This window comes from Trachypithecus francoisi, unplaced genomic scaffold (genome assembly GCF_009764315.1).
Source record: "Trachypithecus francoisi isolate TF-2019V2 unplaced genomic scaffold, Tfra_2.0 Lachesis_group14, whole genome shotgun sequence".
Taxonomy (NCBI): domain Eukaryota; kingdom Metazoa; phylum Chordata; class Mammalia; order Primates; family Cercopithecidae; genus Trachypithecus; species Trachypithecus francoisi.
The window spans coordinates 37,932,670-37,949,718 of NW_022681459.1; the positions used below are offsets into that span (position 1 = coordinate 37,932,670).

The following is a 17,049-nucleotide window of genomic DNA, read 5'->3' on the forward strand; positions in this document are numbered from 1 at the left end:
CTGGTATTACAGGCATGAGCCACCACACCCGGCCAATAAAGTTTAATAATTATAATTAATAGTAAGGCTGTGATGTGACCCAGACAGCAGCTCTTCCTCCCTTCCATGCCCACCTTCCCATCCTCCCTCCTCCTCTCAGGCAATCCTAGCCTCCAGGAACTTGGCTCAAGATACTCAGATGTCTCCAGTGACTCAGGGTAGCATGGGCTTCCCTCAGTATCCCAACTCCCTGTTGGAGGATAAGGCTGCTTGGTGACAGTGACCGTCTGTCAGTCCTCCATCCCTGCTGAGCTCCACCAAGACAGCACAGTGCAGACTACATAACTGGAGCTTAGGGAGTCTCTGTGGACTGATTTGGCAAAGGGCAACTCCCTTATACCCAATACTTGGTTCTTAAATATAAAAAATAAAAACTCGCCGGGCGCGGTGGCTCAAGCCTGTAATCCCAGCACTTTGGGAGGCCGAGACAGGCGGATCACGAGGTCAGGAGATCGAGACCATCCTGGCTAATGCAGTGAAACCCCGTCTCTACTAAAAAAATGCAAAAAACTAACTGGGCGAGGTGGCGGGTGCCTGTAGTCCCAGCTACTCAGGAGGCTGAGGCAGGAGAATGGTGTAAACCTGGGAGGCGGAGCTTGCAGTGAGCCGAGATCTAGCCACTGCACTCCAGCCTGGGTGACACAGCGAGACTCCGTCTCAAAAAATAAATAAATAAATAAAAATAAAAACTCAAAAATGCCTCCCTACCACCTTTCTCCTCCCAGGGATTCCCCCCTCAGTGTTCTGTAAAATGAAGAGGTCACTAACCTGCATTCAAAAGCTTTTGGTTGTCTAGGCCTCCCTGTCACAGGCTTAGAAGTGAAGACACCAGCCAGGCACAGTGGCTCACGCCTGTAATCCTGGCATTTTGGGAGGCCGAGGCAGGTGGATCACCTGAGGTCTACAGTTTGAGACCAGCCTAGATAGCATGGTGAAACCCGTCTCTACTAAAAATACAAAAATTAGCTGGGCGTGGTGGTGCACGCCTGTAATCCCAGCTACTCGGGAGGCTGAGGCAGGAGAATCGCTTGAACCCGGGAGGCAGAGGTTGCGGAGGTTGCAGTGAGCCAAGATTGTGCCACTACACTCCAGCCTAAGCGAAAGAGCGAGACTCTACCTCAAAAAAAAAAAAAAAAAGTGAAGACACCAATGAGACCTGAACCCCACTTGTGCAACAAGGACTAGGAGCTGATTCTAACTGTCCCAAACATAGAGTTACAGCCTGGGGACAAAAATGAAAGAAGACCCTGCCTTTGACCTCCTCGTCCACGTAGGACAGTGAGTTCTCAAATCTTCTCCCCCATTCTGGCCCAGTTAGATTAAGTCACCCAAACTGTCCCAAATGCCTCGTTCTTTGTGTTTATCAGACAGGAAGCTGCCTCCTCTAGCTCAGTGACTTAATGTGAAACACAGGAAACGCAGTGGCTTTTGAACATAGACAATTCTAAATAAAGGTGCCTCTATTGCTTTGTAACAGCCTTTCTAAAATATATATATATATATATACTTAAACCAGCTCAGATCAGTATAACGAGATGAACTGTACTGCATGGGAAAAGGATGCAAAAGTTGCAGGCATCAGAAACCCCAGCATCAATGCCGGGGGTGGGTTCCAGCACGTTCCTCAGTCATCTTAATCATCACACCTTGTTATCAAGGGACAGGCTTGTTGGATAAATATGAAATCTTTAAAACTTGAACCTGGCTGGGCACGGTGGCTCACGCCTGTAATCCCAGCACTTTGGGAGGCCAAGGCGGGCGGATCATGAGGTCAGGAGATGGAGACCATTATGGCTAACATGGTGAAACCCCGTCTCTACGAAAAATACAAAAAAATTAGCCAGGCGTGATGGCGGGCACCCTGTAGTCTCAGCTACTTGGGAGACTGAGGCAGAAGAATGGTGTGAACCCGAGAGGCGGAGCTTGCAGTGAGCCGAGATGGTGCCACTGCACTCCGGCCTGGAGGACAGAGCAAGACTCCATCCCAAAAACAAACAAACAAACAAACAAAAAAAAACTTGAACATGTATTTCCTACTACCCAAGGAGAGATGATGTTATTGTTAATATGAAGAAAAGGAGAAGCTGGACGAGGTGGCTCACGCCTGTAATCCCAACACTTTGGGAGGCCAAGGCAGGTAGATTGCTTGAGCTCAGGAGTTTGAGATAAGCTTGGGCAATATGGCAAAACCCCATCTCTACCAAAAAAAAAAAATTAACCAGGCGTGGTGGTGCACGCCTGTGGTCCCAGCTACTTAGGAGGCTGAGGTGGGAGGAATACTTGAGACCGAGGCTGAGACTGTAGTGAGTTTTTATCGCACCACCACATTCCAGCGTGGGCAACACAGCAAGACGCTGTCTCAAAAAAAAAAGGAGAGAGATGAAGGGGAGGAAGAGGAGGACCAGACCACTTCACGTCTATTTATAATGCTAAGAAAGAGGCTTCTCCATGGTGCAGATGAGAAAACTAAGGCGAGCAGCAGGACAAAAGGCGGGGGGTCTGGTCCTAGCTCTGCCTGATCCCAAAGCTTTGTTTTGTTCCTTCTCCCATGCATTTTGTGTTGAAAATACAACAAATTATCACCCAAGACATTAAGCGACCTAAAGTTACTAGAAATCAGGGCTGGCTAAGGACAGTGGGCAGCGGTGTGGCTTTCTGAATGGCCCACCCTGCTGCCTGGCACCACCCCATGTGAAATATTGATTTTTCGAGCTGTGGGAACTTTCAGCTCAAGTGGCCACGTCCAGTTGGAAGAAGTTCAGAGAAACCCAAAACACTTCCCACCCCATTCCTTAACCCTAGTGCCCCCCGCCAAAAAACAACAAAAAAGACGAAGGGAGTAGAAGAATAGACTCTTAAGGAAAGATTAAAGGAGCTAAGTATGTGTTGCTTTGCTAAACGGGGAATAAACATCAAAAAAAAAAAAAGGGAGAGTCACCATTTAGAAAACACATTTAAATGAAGCCTCCTGATTTGGGAAGGCACTGGGATGAGTGAAACCAGGGGCCAAGGTTTTCTACTGACTCACAGAATGAGCTTGAGGAAATCATTTTTTCTCTAATTAGGAAAAAAAAAGAAATGTTATTTTAATGATTCCCAACATCTCTTCCAGCCAGGCATTCTATAATTCTAAACCCAGTAGGGAGGGTTTTCATTGTTGTTGCTGATTTTTCTTTTAAGCAGGGGATCATTTCAAATTAGAGGTAAAATGAAAGAAGAAAGGCTCTTCTTTCTAAGTTCCACGTTCCCAAAATGTAAACGTCCTTTTGATGAGTGCCAACCTACTCAAGGAGATTAGCTTCGAGCTCCCCAACACATTAAAAATTGTACAGAGAGGCCAGGCGCAGTGGCTCACGCCTGTAATTCCAGCACTTTGGGAGGCCGAGATGGGCGGATCACAAGGTCAGGAGATGGAGACCATCCTGGCTAACATGGTGAAACCCCATCTCTACTAAAAATACAAAAAAAATGGCCGGGCGCGGTGGCTCAAGCCTGTAATCCCAGCACTTTGGGAGGCCGAGACGGGCGGATCACGAGGTCAGGAGATCGAGACCATCCTGGCTAACACGGTGAAACCCCGTCTCTACTAAAAAAATACAAAAAATTAGCCGGGCGAGATGGCGGGCGCCTGTAGTCCCAGCTACTCGGGAGGCTGAGGCGAGAGAATGGCGTAAACCCGGGAGGCGGAGCTTGCAGTGAGCTGAGATCCGGCCACTGCACTCCAGCCTGGCGACACAGCGAGACTCCGTCTCAACAAAAAAAAAAAAAAAAAAAATTAGCTGGGTGTGGTGGCAGGTGCCTGTAGTCCCAGCTACTCAGGAGGCTGAGGCAGGAGAATGGCGTGAACCTGGGAGGCAGAGCTTGCAGTGAGCCGAGATAGCACCACTGCACTCCAGCCTGGGCAACAGAGCAAGACTCTGTCTTAGAAAAAAAAAAAAATGTGTACAGAGAGACATCATGCTTGGTCCAAGAAGGGGAGACAGGGACCTCCCTGAGAAGCCCCCTTTCTCCTCGGGGACATATCACAAGGATGATAAGGGCCTCTGACTGGTACCAAGGAAGAGACTCGAGGGTGGGGGAGATCAGCTACCTGTAACCCCACTACAGGCCTCAGCCCAACCTGCGTGGCAGGAAGCCACACCTTTCGGGAAGGCCATGCAAGGCTCCCTCCAGCCACAGCAGGAGGGTCCCGGGCTAGAGATGCAGACAGCCACTGAGGGACTCCCAGCTGCTCCAGTGCTCGGCAGAAGTCCAGCCAAGGGCTTTCTCTGGGGACACCTGCCCGGTTGCTGAATCATCTCAGGCTCAAGAAGCTAATCGTGGGAATGGGAACCTGAGTAATTCCAACAGAAGCCTGCCTAGGTTACTTTTTAAAGAGACATGCATCAGACCGAGTAGGCAGCTCCCCTCCTGCCTCCCAAATATTTGGTGCCATCTAAGCACAAGGGATGGGGACTGGGTACAGATACAGGCCACCTGCCCGTGCAGTGACAGTCCCATTTTAGAGCCGGGCTCATAGTGTGTACTCATGTGTGACTCACACCCTTCTCCAAGGAGGCCCGGAGGCTGCCTTGCAGGACCTCAGGACCCTGACAGGGTCTTCCAGACCTCGCTCAGGAAAGGAGTCAACCGGGCAGAACAGCAGCGCCGGCAGCTCCTCCCAGGGCCCACACCATCCAAGGTGAAAGACAGCCGTCCTTGAGAAGAGGGGCAGTGCCCTCCGATTCAAAACACCCCTCTGATCACATCTTCTCAAGAATTTGGGCTTTTCCAGTGTTGTAATACATAAAAACCACAGGCCAGATGTCTCAGGGGAAACTGGGGACAGAGTGAGAAGGGACATAATAGTGGATGCAACGACCCCAAGTTAAAAAAGAACGCTGGGTGGCCGGCTGCAGTGGCTCATGCCTGTAATCCCAGCACTTTGGGAGGCCGAGCGGGGTGGATCACCTGAGGTCAGGAGCTCGAGACCAGCCTGGCCAACATGGTGAAACCATGTCTCTACTAAAAATACAAAAATTAGCCAGGTGTGGTGACGGGTACCTGTAATCCCAGCTACTTGGGAGGCTGAGGCAGTAGAATCACTTGAACCTGGGAGGCGGAGGTTGCAGTGAGCAGAGATCACACCATTGCACTCCAGCCTGGGCAACAGAGTGAGACTCCGTCTCAAAAAAAAAAAAAAAAACAAGCCAGGTATGTGAGGGCCTGGGTTGGGCTTCAGGTTGGGGTGGGTTCCCTAGGGCAGGAAGCTTATGATTTGGAGTCAAGCGAATTATGGAAACCTTGCAAGAGGGATCCCAAAACGCTTTCCACACACACACGCAGGCTTTCTCTTCTCATACAGCAAAGAAAAATCAATCATCTACCATTTCCCAGAATATGAGGAAGTGGATCAGAAGGGACTTCTGTTTAAGGGGTTACTCTAGTGATGTGATATCATGGGAAGAAAAAAGGACCCCAAGGTTTCAAGCACAAAGACCCTTCCCTCCTTCCTTGTACAAGGTAGGCATTCCGTATGCAATATGGAACCTAAAGCAATGCACTTTAAAGTTGAAACCTACAGATTGGCCAGCTGGATCTCTTATTTTTATAGTTAAGAAAAATGAGAAATAGCTGAATTTTTGATTCTTTAAGGACAATATGGCCCGGCGCAGTGGCTCATGCCTGTAATCCCAGCACTTTGGGGAGAAGAAGCGGATGGATCACCTGAAGTCAGGAGTTTGGGACTAACCTGGGCAACATGGTGAAACCCCATCTCTAATAAAAATACAAAAAAATTAGCTGGGCGTAGTGGCGCACGCCTCTAATCCCAGCTACTCAGAAGGCTGAGGCAGGAGAATCGCATGAACCCGCGAGGTGGAGGCTGCAGTGAGCAGAGATCAATCATGCCACTCCAGCCTGGGCAATAGAGCGAGACTCCATCTCAAAGGAAAAAAAAAAAAAGTATTCAGTGAAATGTACTGCTCACTCCCTGTTGCCTATGCAACCACCATTACCAGAGTCTCAATATCTTTCCAGAAATACTGCATGCACAGAGTGGAGTTTACATACCATGTTTTACACAAAACGAAGCACCATTTACACTACATTGCATCTGGTGTTTTTCACTTACAACACAGCTTTGCAGAGCACGCCCTATCAGTACATATGGATTGACCTCATTTTTCAAAGGGCTGCAAGGATTTCCACTGTACAGCTGTACCATGATTTAGTTGACCTTTTTATTTTTTTTTTTATTTTTATTTTTATTTTTTTTGAGATGGAGTCTCGCTCTGTCACCCAGGCTGGAGTGCTGTGGCCGGATCTCAACTCACTGCAAGCTCCGCCTCCCAGGTTCACGCCATTCTCCCGCCTCAGCCTCCCGGGTAGCTGGGACTACAGGCGCCCGCCACCACGCCCGGCTAGTTTTTTGTAGTTTTTAGTAGAGACGGGGTTTCACCGTGTTAGCCAGGATGGTCTCGATCTCCTGACGTCGTGATCCGCCCGTCTCGGCCTCCCAAAGTGCTGGGATTACAGGCTTGAGCCACCGCGCCCGGCCCTAGTTGACCTTTTTAATAGAGAGCTTGTTTCCTGTCATTTTCTATGTCAATGTGGAGATGAAGATTCTCAGATATTCCCTTTAGCACATCTGAGTTTATCTGTGAGATAAATTCCTAGAATGCACTCAGAAGTATGCTTTGACAGATACTGCCAAACAACTTTCTTTTTTTATTGTTGTTGTTTAATGTAATAGAGACAGAGTTTCCCTATGTTGCCCAGGCTGGTCTCGAACTCCTGGGCTCAAGCAATCCTCCCCTCTTGGCTTCCCCAAGTGCTGGGATTACAGATGTGAGCCAACATGCCCAGCCCCAAACGACCTTCTAAAAAGAGGGTTGTACAATATACGCTCCCATCAATAAGGTATCAGAGTGCTAGCCAGGCGTGGTGGCTCACACCTGTAATCCCAGCACTCTGGGACGCCAAGGCGGATGGATCACCTGAGGTCAGGAGTTCGAGAGCAGCCTGGCTAACATGGTGAAACCCTGTCTCTATTAGAAATCCAAAAATTAGCTGGGCGTGGTGGCAGGTGCCTATAATCCCAGCTACTCAGGAAGCTGAGGCAGGAGAATGGCGTGAACCTGGGAGGCGGAAGTTGCAGTGAGCCGAGATCATGCCACTGCACTCCAGCCTGGGCAACAGCGAGACTCTGTCTCAAAAAAACAAACAAAAAAAAGAGTGCCTAGGAAATTAAAATTACTTGATTTTGCTGGGCATGGTGGCTCATACCTATAATCCCAGCACTTTGGGAGGCTAAGGCGGGTGGATCACCTGAGGTCAGGAGTTCGAGAACAGCCTGGTCAACATGGTGAAACCCCATCTCTACTAAAAATGCAAAAACTAGCTGGGTGTGGTGGTACACCCCTGTAATCCCAGCTACTCGGGAGGCTGAGGTGAGAAAATTGCTTGAACCCAGGAGGTGGAGGCTGCAGTGAGCCAAGATCACGCCATTGCACTCCAGCCTGGGCAACAGAGTGAGAACCCATCTCAAATACATAAATAAATACATAAATACATAAATAAAATTACCTAATTTTTCAGTTTCTCAGGCACTCCCATGCATAATTTGTGGGCACATAAACTGGTATGATGTCTTTGTAGGGAGATATGGTACCTCCTAGGAAATCAAACCTGACCAGGCACAATATTTCACACCTGTAACCCCAGCACTCTGGGAGGCTGAGGCAGGAGGGTTGCTTGAGCCCAGGAGTTTGAGACTAGCCTGGGTAACACAGCAAGATCTCATCCCTACAAAAAACACAAAAATTAGCCGGGTGTAGTGATATGCACTTGTAATCCTGGCTACTCAGGAGGCTGAGGCAGAGAATTCCTTGAGCCCAGGAATTTGAGGCTGCAGTGAGCTATGATGATGCTACTGCACTACAGCCTGGGCAACAGAGCAAGACGCTGCTTCAAAACAAAATCAAAAAACACAAAGGAAATCAAACCTCCCCTTGCCCAGAGCCAGGGTTGGAAGCAAGGTCTCCAGTCACCTAAGTCCAGTGCTCTTCCTGTATCACCCTTTGGCTGTCTCCCAGACCACGGGAAACCACGTGTTTGAACTAAAACCACAGTCTGCACACCTTCTGTCCCAGCCGGGACCCTGTGAAGAGATTACTCAGCACAAACTCATCACCAAGTGCATCCAAAAGCATCAGCAGATGGGCCTCATAGCCACTTGCCTATTCACCATTCGGGCGTCACAGTCCACAGCCGCAATATACGCATACCTTATTGTGCATAGAGGCAGAAAGAACATGGAGCTAGAAGCCAGGAAAACAATCTATCCTCTACCCTCATCCCCGCCCCCTCAACCTGATAACCCAGGGAGTTAAGACTGATCATTTATACTAAAAAAAAAAAGGTGGGAGGGGGGCCGGGTGCAGTCGCTCACGTCTGTAATCCTAACACTTCGGGAGGCCGAGGCGGGTAGATCACCTGAGGTCAAGAGCTCAAGACCAGCCTGGCCAACATGGTGAAACCCTGTCTCTACTAAAAATACAAAAAAATTAGCCAGGTGTGGTGGCGGGCACCTGTAATCCCAGCTATTCGGGAGGTTGAGGCAAGAGAATTGCTTGAACCCAGGAGGCGGAGGTTGCAGTAAGCCAAGATCGTGCCACTGCACTCCAGCCTGGGTGACAGAGACCTTGTCTCAAAAAAAAAAAAAAAGTGGGAGAGGGGGTGCTGGGCATAGTGGCTCATGCCTATAATCCTAGCACTCTGGGAGGCTGAGGCAGGTGGATCACTTAAGGTCAGAAGTTCCAGACCAGCCTAGTCAAAATGGCAAAATCCCATCTCTACTAAAAATACAAAAATTAGCCAGGTGTGGTGGCAGGCACCTGTAATCCCAGCTACTTGGGAGGCTGAGGCAGAAGAATCGCTTAAACCTGTGGGCAGACGTTGCCGTGAGCTGAGATTATGCCACTGCGCTCCAGCCTGGGCAACGAGAGTGAGACTCATCTCAAAAAAAAAAAAAATCACATACAAGCCGAGTACAGTGGCTCACACCTGTAATCCCAGCACTGTGGCAGAGGCCAAGATGGGCAGATCACCTGAGGTCAGGAGTTCGAGACCAGCCTGGCCAACATGGTGAAACCTCGTCTCAACTACAAATACAAAAACTAGCGGGGTGTGGTGGTGGGCACCTGTAATCCCAGCTACTCAGGAGGCTGAGGCAGGATAATTGCTTGAACCCAGGAGGAGGCTGCAGTGAGCCAACGTCACACCATTGCACTCTAGCCTGGGCGACAGAGCACGACTCTGTCTTAAAAAAAATATATATATATATATATATACACACACACACATATACAGCCACTACATAACAGGCCATGTACATACTTTATTTCTTTCAGTTCACGCATCTTACCCCACAGGGTAGGATCTTGATTCCCGTATTACACATGAGCACATTCAGGCTGTGAGGCTAAGTGACTTGCCTAAGGTCACAAAGCTAGTAAGCGGCAGGGTTAAGATTTGAACTCGGCCTGTTTCCATAGCTCACGTTCTTTCCACTATCCCACTCTTCTCAGCTCTAAAAGTGGGATTCAGTAAGACACAGGAGCAGCACTGCCAGGGCTCTATTCTTTTGTCAGCAGAGGACTCCAGCCCAGGGTCTCAGCACACCAAGGGTTAAGGCTGAGAGGCAGTGACTCTCTAGGGCTGCACAAAGGGAAATGCACTTCCTGCCCCAGCAGGCAGAGATGCTGTTTTATGCTCAGTAAATTAGGACGTTTGTTTAATTAAGAGGACACACAGATTTTGTTATTCTAAATATTTTTGGAACATAATGCTTGGGAGGAAGCTGTCAAGGCATGCGTTTTTTTGGTTTTTTTTTTTTTTTTTTTTTTTTTTTTTTGTCTTCTTCCTTTGCTTTGGGTTTCTCTTTCTCCCCCTCCAAGAGAAGGGTACGGCCAGGCTCCGGCCAGGCTCGGAGGAAAACGACAGCCAACCCCTCCTCTCCTTTTGAAATAAAGATGTCAAGCTGGTAAGGGCTGTCTTAAGTACTTTATTGAAGAATTAGCTAGAAGAGGAAGTAAAGGAAGAACAGCCAGGCTGATTTCTAGCAATACCCTACCAGGCTACACAACAATGCTGCATTTTTTAAGAGTGTTTTTCTTCTTTTAAAGAGCTAACAGATCCTTGTTTTGTTTTTTCTGGAGGAAGAGCGGGCAAAAGGCAGGCTGTGATTAACATGCGTCCTTCATCCTACAAGAGAGAAGTTGTCCCATCTCCAACCCCTTAGGTTAAAAAGTTTAAAAATAAAAGCAAGAAAGCCAGGGCCCTGATCTTCTCTCTCCTCTACCCTGCTGAACCTTTCAGATGAGCAGCCTTACAGAATGCTGCTCTTTTCTCCCGGACTGGAGAGCTCCCCAAACCGAGCCTGCCAATGCCGGCTCTCCAGACACCTGGATCTGCCCACCTGTGCTGCCAGGGCTTGCTGAGTATGAAGACTGAAGTTCTTTGGTGTCACCCCACAGTCATCTAGGGCGCAGTGGCTCTCAAATTACACTAAGCAATCTCTCCATGTTTTTAATTACCCTCCAATTACCCACAAAGAGGCTCCTCACTTTCCAACACCGCATGCTTGCCTCAGTTTGCCAAACCTGCAATGTGCTTCTCCCTCGTAGCAGCTCCCTCCTTGTCCCAGAGAAGTGGCCCCTTTCAGCCTTGAAATTCCTCGAGTCCTTTGTCTATGGCATACTTGGGCCACACATCACAGGCTGCCTTTGTATTTCACTCGTTCTGCCACTTTCCCCTTGAGGACTGTAAACTCCCCAAGGGCAGAGGCAGGGCCCGGGATTTCACAGGGCAGTCTGGCTCCCTTCTCCCAATCTCCATGACACAGTACCTTTCCGGGGTCCCTGTCATCTCCACCTCACGCTAGACTCATCTACGGATTTGTCTCAGTTCTCCCCTAAGTGCCCATGGGCACGGGCCAGGTCTTACTCAACCTCCTATCCCCCCCCACCTGCCAGAGTCCCTGGCACAGAGAGGGCAGTTAAATATTTGCTCAATTACACATCTGTGTCCCCTTCCCCCCACATAGCAGCCTTGTATATAAACTGACTATTATTAATTGAGTGATTGCCTCAAAAGGCCTCCCTCGTTACCAAAAAGGGACTCCTAAGCTATCAGGTGAGCCAAACACTGGCCCAGACAGTGGAGTTAGAATGGCCACAGTGTTGCGCTGCATGGAGAAGGAGCCAAGGTTCTCTTCCCTTTCCACCGTTACTCAACAGTTACTTTGAAATCCTGTTAAACCCAGAAACGGGCGCAGTGAACCGAAAAGTGGCTGGGCCTCTCAACTGCCCGGTGGAGAGAGCGCCTGCCTCCACGACCTGGGACTTCCCAAGGAGTCTTCTCTCCACACCGGCTGGGTGGGGCCGAACGTTCACCCTGCCCCCCACCTCAGGACAGCCGGCAAGCTAGTGCTGGGGGTGCTGCCTCTCAGTTTGAAACAGCGAGACTTCCCTGGGGAAATGAGGATGCCGCCGTCCTGTCTCCTGCGCGTAGCCCCAGAACAGGATGGGGTGGGGGGGACCCCAGCACAGGGAAGCGGGTGCGGGGAGTGGAGAATAGAAAACTCCGATCTGGCTCAAACAGGAAAGATGCAATCGCCCAGGCCTGGTCGTAACGGCAGAGCCAGCTGCCCCCGCGCCCCGCCTGGGCAGGATGGTCCCTGGGTGCGGTGGAATCAGGTGCACGCCTGGGCGGCCCCGACGGCTGCTGCATTCCGGGCCTCCCTCCCCCGGGGAACAGAAGTCGGAGATCGAGGGCTGGAGCAGGGGCTGGGGGTGGCCCTTCCTGCCTCGCGCCCAGGTCCCCGTCGGGTCCTCCTTGTCCGGACGGCCGCCGCACCTCCCCCTGGCCCTCCTCGGCCAGCCTGACGGCAACGGGCTAATGAGGAAGTCGGCCGCGGAGGCGGAAACCGGGCCGGGTGCAAGGTCTGCAGCGGGACTGTCCGACTCTGACTCAGGAGGACGCCCTGACAGCTGCCAAACGGTGCCCGCTGCCCGTTACCTCCGTGCCTCAGACGCCAGGAACTTCCACGGGAGCGGCTGCCCCGGGCTCCCAACCCGTGAGCCTGCGTCCCAGGGGCCGCGGCTCCCGGAAGGGGTTAAAAAGTTTGCCAGAGTCGGGCCTGGGCGAGGCGAGGCGAGGGCGGGGCGCGTGCCCCAGCGGCAGGGGGAGGTCAGCTCCGGTGCCCAGTCCTGGGACCGCACCGGGGGACACGAGGGTCGCCGGGGAGCGCGGGTCCCGAGGCCGCCCCTGCACCCCGAGGCCTCGCTGCCGCCGGCGCCCTCCCCGAGTTCCCGCGCGGGGGTCCCGGTCCCCCTGGGAAGGATGCGGTGCCGGGCACCGGGCCGCCGGCGTCCGCGCCAGCCCGCGCGGGTGGCGGGCCGCACCGAGCCCAAGAACCACAAGTCGGCCCGGCGGCCGCGCGTCTCGCCCCCGCCCGCCCGCCGCCGCCTGCCCGGGGCGGGACCGCGGTGGGGCTCGCTCACCTGAACCTGGATCTGCCCCGGGAACAGGCGCTGGTCTCCCGAGAGGACTTTCTCGAGCGCTCGGGCGGCGGCCGGGTGGGGCGAGCGCACGAGGCGGGAGCTGCAGCAGGTCAGCCTTGCTCAGCCTTCCGTGCCCTGCCCAGGAACCGCGGTGATCTGCGCGCCTCACCGCACCCAGCTCGGCTCCTCGCCGCCTTCCCGCCCCGCCCTCGGAGTCGCGGGCCCATTCCCAGCCCGGAGCCGGCTCCGGGGCGGAGCCTGGAGGCACAATCCCGCCCCCCTTCCTGCTTCACCCACTGCAGGCCGCGCCTGGCCTTGATGGGCAGACATGTTGGCCTCTGGAAAGGGGAGTGGGCGGAGCCTCTGCGGCCAGATGGGTGGGGATTCCTCCTCCTCTTTCGCCCCCACCTCCCCACCCGCTCCACCTTCCCCCGCTTCCTAGGCGGGAGCACCGCCCTCTAGGGCGGGTCCAACGGACAGCCAGGTTCTAGGACAAGGATTGACACAGAGGGAATCCAATCAGGAGGCGGCAACTCGGGGCGCGGAGGGCTCCGGGCCGGGGTTTTGGTGCCTTGCCTGGGCCGGGGCGAGGCCCGGCGGGAGCCGACAGGGAAGGTCTGGAACTCCCCGCCCCGCAAGCTGACTGGGAAGGTCTGGACACCCCGCCCCGCGAGCTGTGCACTCAGTCTCATGTCATCCCACCAGAAGGACAGATATTAAGTACCATATATGGGAAAAATGCTATTTTACATAATTATGATCCCTATGGGGGCGGGCATGGACTCAACCCTGGATTCCATTGTGGGCGTCTTGAGTTCGATTCCTGACCCTGCCTCTTTAGAGTTCGCACGTTGCAGCCTTTCAGCCTCCAAACCTTTGCTCTGGAAGTTCTTTCAGCCTGGAATACCCTTCGGAGCCTCTCTTCACCTCCATGTCATTAACTCGCATACATCCTTTCAGGTGCTTGTTACAAATTGCACTTTTTTTGTTGTTACTGTCCACTACAAGAGGATAAAAAATGTTTTCATTTTTAAATGAAAAATCTTTTGATCCATTTGGAATTTATTTTTGGGGTGAGGAAGAAACCTAACATAATTTTTGTAAGAGCCACTTGTCCAGACACTATTTTCTCCCCTGATTTTAGTTGGCATCTTCATCGCCTATTCAACTATTTTATACTTTAAGCTGTTTCTGACTTGTATACATTGATCTTTCTGTGTACACCTGTGCCAATTCCACAATCCTTTAATGATGATACCTTTATAATACATTCTATATCTATGAGGGCAAATTTCTCATCCTTACTCTTTCTTACTGGAATGTTCTTCCTATCATGACTAAACTGTTCTTCCAAATTAACTTCAGAAAAAAAAACTATGTTCTAAAGGCAAAAAAAAAAGCTGGGAAAAAAAGATTTTGCAACTCTGTGACAAAGAATTACTATCAGCAGTATATAAAGATCTCTTCCCAGTTGATAAGAAAAACCTCGGCCGGGCGCGGTGGCTCACGCCTGTAATCACAACACTTTGGGAGGCTGAGGCAGGCAGATCACTTGAGGTTGGGAGTTCAAGACCAGCCTGACCAACATGGAGAAACCCCGTCTCTACTAAAAATACAAAAAAATTAGCTAGGCATGGTGGCCCATGCTTGTAATCCCAGCTACTCACTCAGCAGGCTGAGACAGGAGAATTGCTTGAACCCAGGAGGCGGAGGTTTCAGTGAGCAGAGATCAGGCCATTGCACTCCAGCCTGGACAACAAGAGCGAAACTGCGTCTCAAAAAACATGAAAAAAGAAAGAAAGAAAAAGAAAAACCTCAAAGACTCCAAAATAAAAATGGCCAAAAACAGGAACAGGTGATTTTAAAGAAGAATTATAAATGACAAGTTATTATTATTATTATTATTATTATTATTTATTTTTTTTTTTTTGAGACGGAGTTTCGCTCTATCGCCCAGGCTGGAGTGCAGTGGCCGGATCTCAGCTCACTGCAAGCTCCGCTTCCCGGGTTTACGCCATTCTCCTGCCTCAGCCTCCCGAGTAGCTGGGACTACAGGCGCCCGCCACCTGGCCCGGCTAGTTTTTTGTATTTTTTAGTAGAGACGGGGTTTCACCGTGTTAGCCAGGATGGTCTCGATCTCCTGACCTCGTGATCCGCCCGTCTCGGCCTCCCAAAGTGCTGGGATTACAGGCTTGAGCCACCGCGCCCGGCCTAATTATTTTTTAAAAGCCATCAGAGACCAGGCGCGGTGGTTCACGCCTGTAATCCCAGCACTTTGGGAGGCCGAGGTGGGCGGATCACGAGGTCAGCAGATCAAGACCATCCTTGCTAACAGGGTGAAACCCCGTCTCTACTAAAAATACAAGAAATTAGCTGGACGTGGTGGCACACGCCTGTAGTCCCAGCTATTCGGGAGGCTGAGGCAGGAGAATGGCGTGAACCCGGGAGGCGGAGCTTGCAGTGAACCGAGATCGCGCCACTGCACTCCAGCCTGGGCGACAGAGTGAGACTCCATCTCAAAAAAACAAAAAAAAGTCATCAGAAATGCAAACAAAACAACATAGCATGCCATTTTCACCTAATTCAAAAAAATACAACGGCCGGGCGCGGTGGCTCAAGCCTGTAATCCCAGCACTTTGGGAGGCCGAGACGGGCGGATCACGAGGTCAGGAGAACGAGACCATCCTGGCTAACACGGTGAAACCCCGTCTCTACTAAAAAATACAAAAAACTAGCTGGGCGAGGTGGCGGGCGCCTGTAGTCCCAGCTACTCGGAGGCTGAGGCAGGAGAATGGCGTGAACCCGGGAGGCGGAGCTTGCAGTGAACCGAGATCGCGCCACTGCACTCCAGCCCGGGCTAGAGCGAGACTCCGTCTCAAAAAAAAAAAAAAAAAAACAATAAAAATGCTCGATATCAGTCAGGTTTATAGATACAGATGAGAAAGTAAATTGATCAATTGTATCTGAGAATTCATCCTAAAAGACATTAGAAAAGTACACAGAGGCCGGGCGCAGTGGCTCACTCCTGTAATCCCAGCACTTTAGGAGGCCGAAGGGGGCGGATCATCTGAGGTCGGGAGTTCAAAACCAGCCTGACCAACATGGAGAAACCCCATCTCTACTAAAAATACAAAATTAGCCTGGATGGTGGCGCATGCCTGTAATCCGGCTTCTGGGGAGGCTGAGGCAGGAGAATCACTTGAACCCAGGAGGTGGAGGTTGCAGTGAGCCGAGATCGTGCCATTGCACTCCAGCCTGGGCAACAAGAGCGAAACTCCGTCTCAAAAAAAAAAAAAAAAAGAAAAGTACACAGATATGAACTTTAAAGTTCTTTGCAACATTGTTTATAGTCACACAATGTTAGAAATAAATGTACAATATATTACAAGATTGAATACATTGTGATATATTCATATGTCAAAAAGTACAAAAAGTCATTAAAATTTTTATGTAGATTTGTATTTGCCGACAGAAAATATACTAAGTGGCCAGACGCAGTGGCTCATGCCTGTAGTCACAGCACTTTGGGAGGTCGAGGTGGGAGGATTTCTTGAGCCCAGGAGTTCAAGACCAGCCTGGGTAACATGGCAAAATCCCATCTCTACAAAAAAATACAAATACTAGACAGGCATGGTGGCGCACATCTGCATTCCCAGCTACCCAGGAGGCTTAGGTGGGAGGATTGCTTGAGCCTGGGAGGTTAAGACTGCAGTGAGCCTTGATCGTCCACTGCAATCCAGCCTGGGCAACAGAGTAAGACCCTGTCTCAAAACAGAAAAGAAAAAGAAAATCTGGCCGGGCGTGGTGGCTCATGCCTATAATCCTAGCACTTTGCGAGGCCGAGACAGGTGGATCACAAGGTCAGGAGATCGAGACCATCCTGGCTAAACGGTGAAACCCTGTTTCTACTAAAAATACAAAAAAATAAGCCGGGTGTGGTGGTGGGCGCCTGTAGTCCCAGCTACTCGGAGGCTGAGGCAGGAGAATGGCGTAAACCCGGGAGGTGGAGCTTGCAGTGAGCTGAGATCCGGCCACTGCACTCCAGCCCGGGCTAGAGCGAGACTCCGTCTCAAAAAAAAAAAAAAAAAAACAAATAAAAATGCTCGATATCAGTCAGGTTTATAGATACAGATGAGAAAGTAAATTGATCAATTGTATCTGAGAATTCATCCTAAAAGACATTAGAAAAGTACACAGAGGCCGGGCGCAGTGGCTCACTCCTGTAATCCCAGCACTTTAGGAGGCCGAAGGGGGCGGATCATCTGAGGTCGGGAGTTCAAAACCAGCCTGACCAACATGGAGAAACCCCATCTCTACTAAAAATACAAAATTAGCCTGGATGGTGGCGCATGCCTGTAATCCGGCTTCTGGGGAGGCTGAGGCAGGAGAATCACTTGAACCCAGGAGGTGGAGGTTGCAGTGAGCCGAGATCGTGCCATTGCACTCCAGCCTGGGCAACAAGAGC

General features: G+C 50.9%; 1 protein-coding gene across 1 annotated transcript in view; it reads right to left on the bottom strand.

The window, feature by feature from the left end:
- MYH9 (myosin heavy chain 9) overlaps window positions 1-12,744 on the bottom strand; it is a 110,540-nt gene extending 97,796 nt beyond the window's left edge. Inside the window, exon 1 of the mRNA XM_033232826.1 lies at window positions 12,585-12,744. The gene's annotated coding sequence lies outside the window, so the exon portion shown is untranslated. The remainder of the gene's footprint in view (window positions 1-12,584) is intronic.
- Between the last annotated feature and the right edge of the window lie 4,305 nt (window positions 12,745-17,049).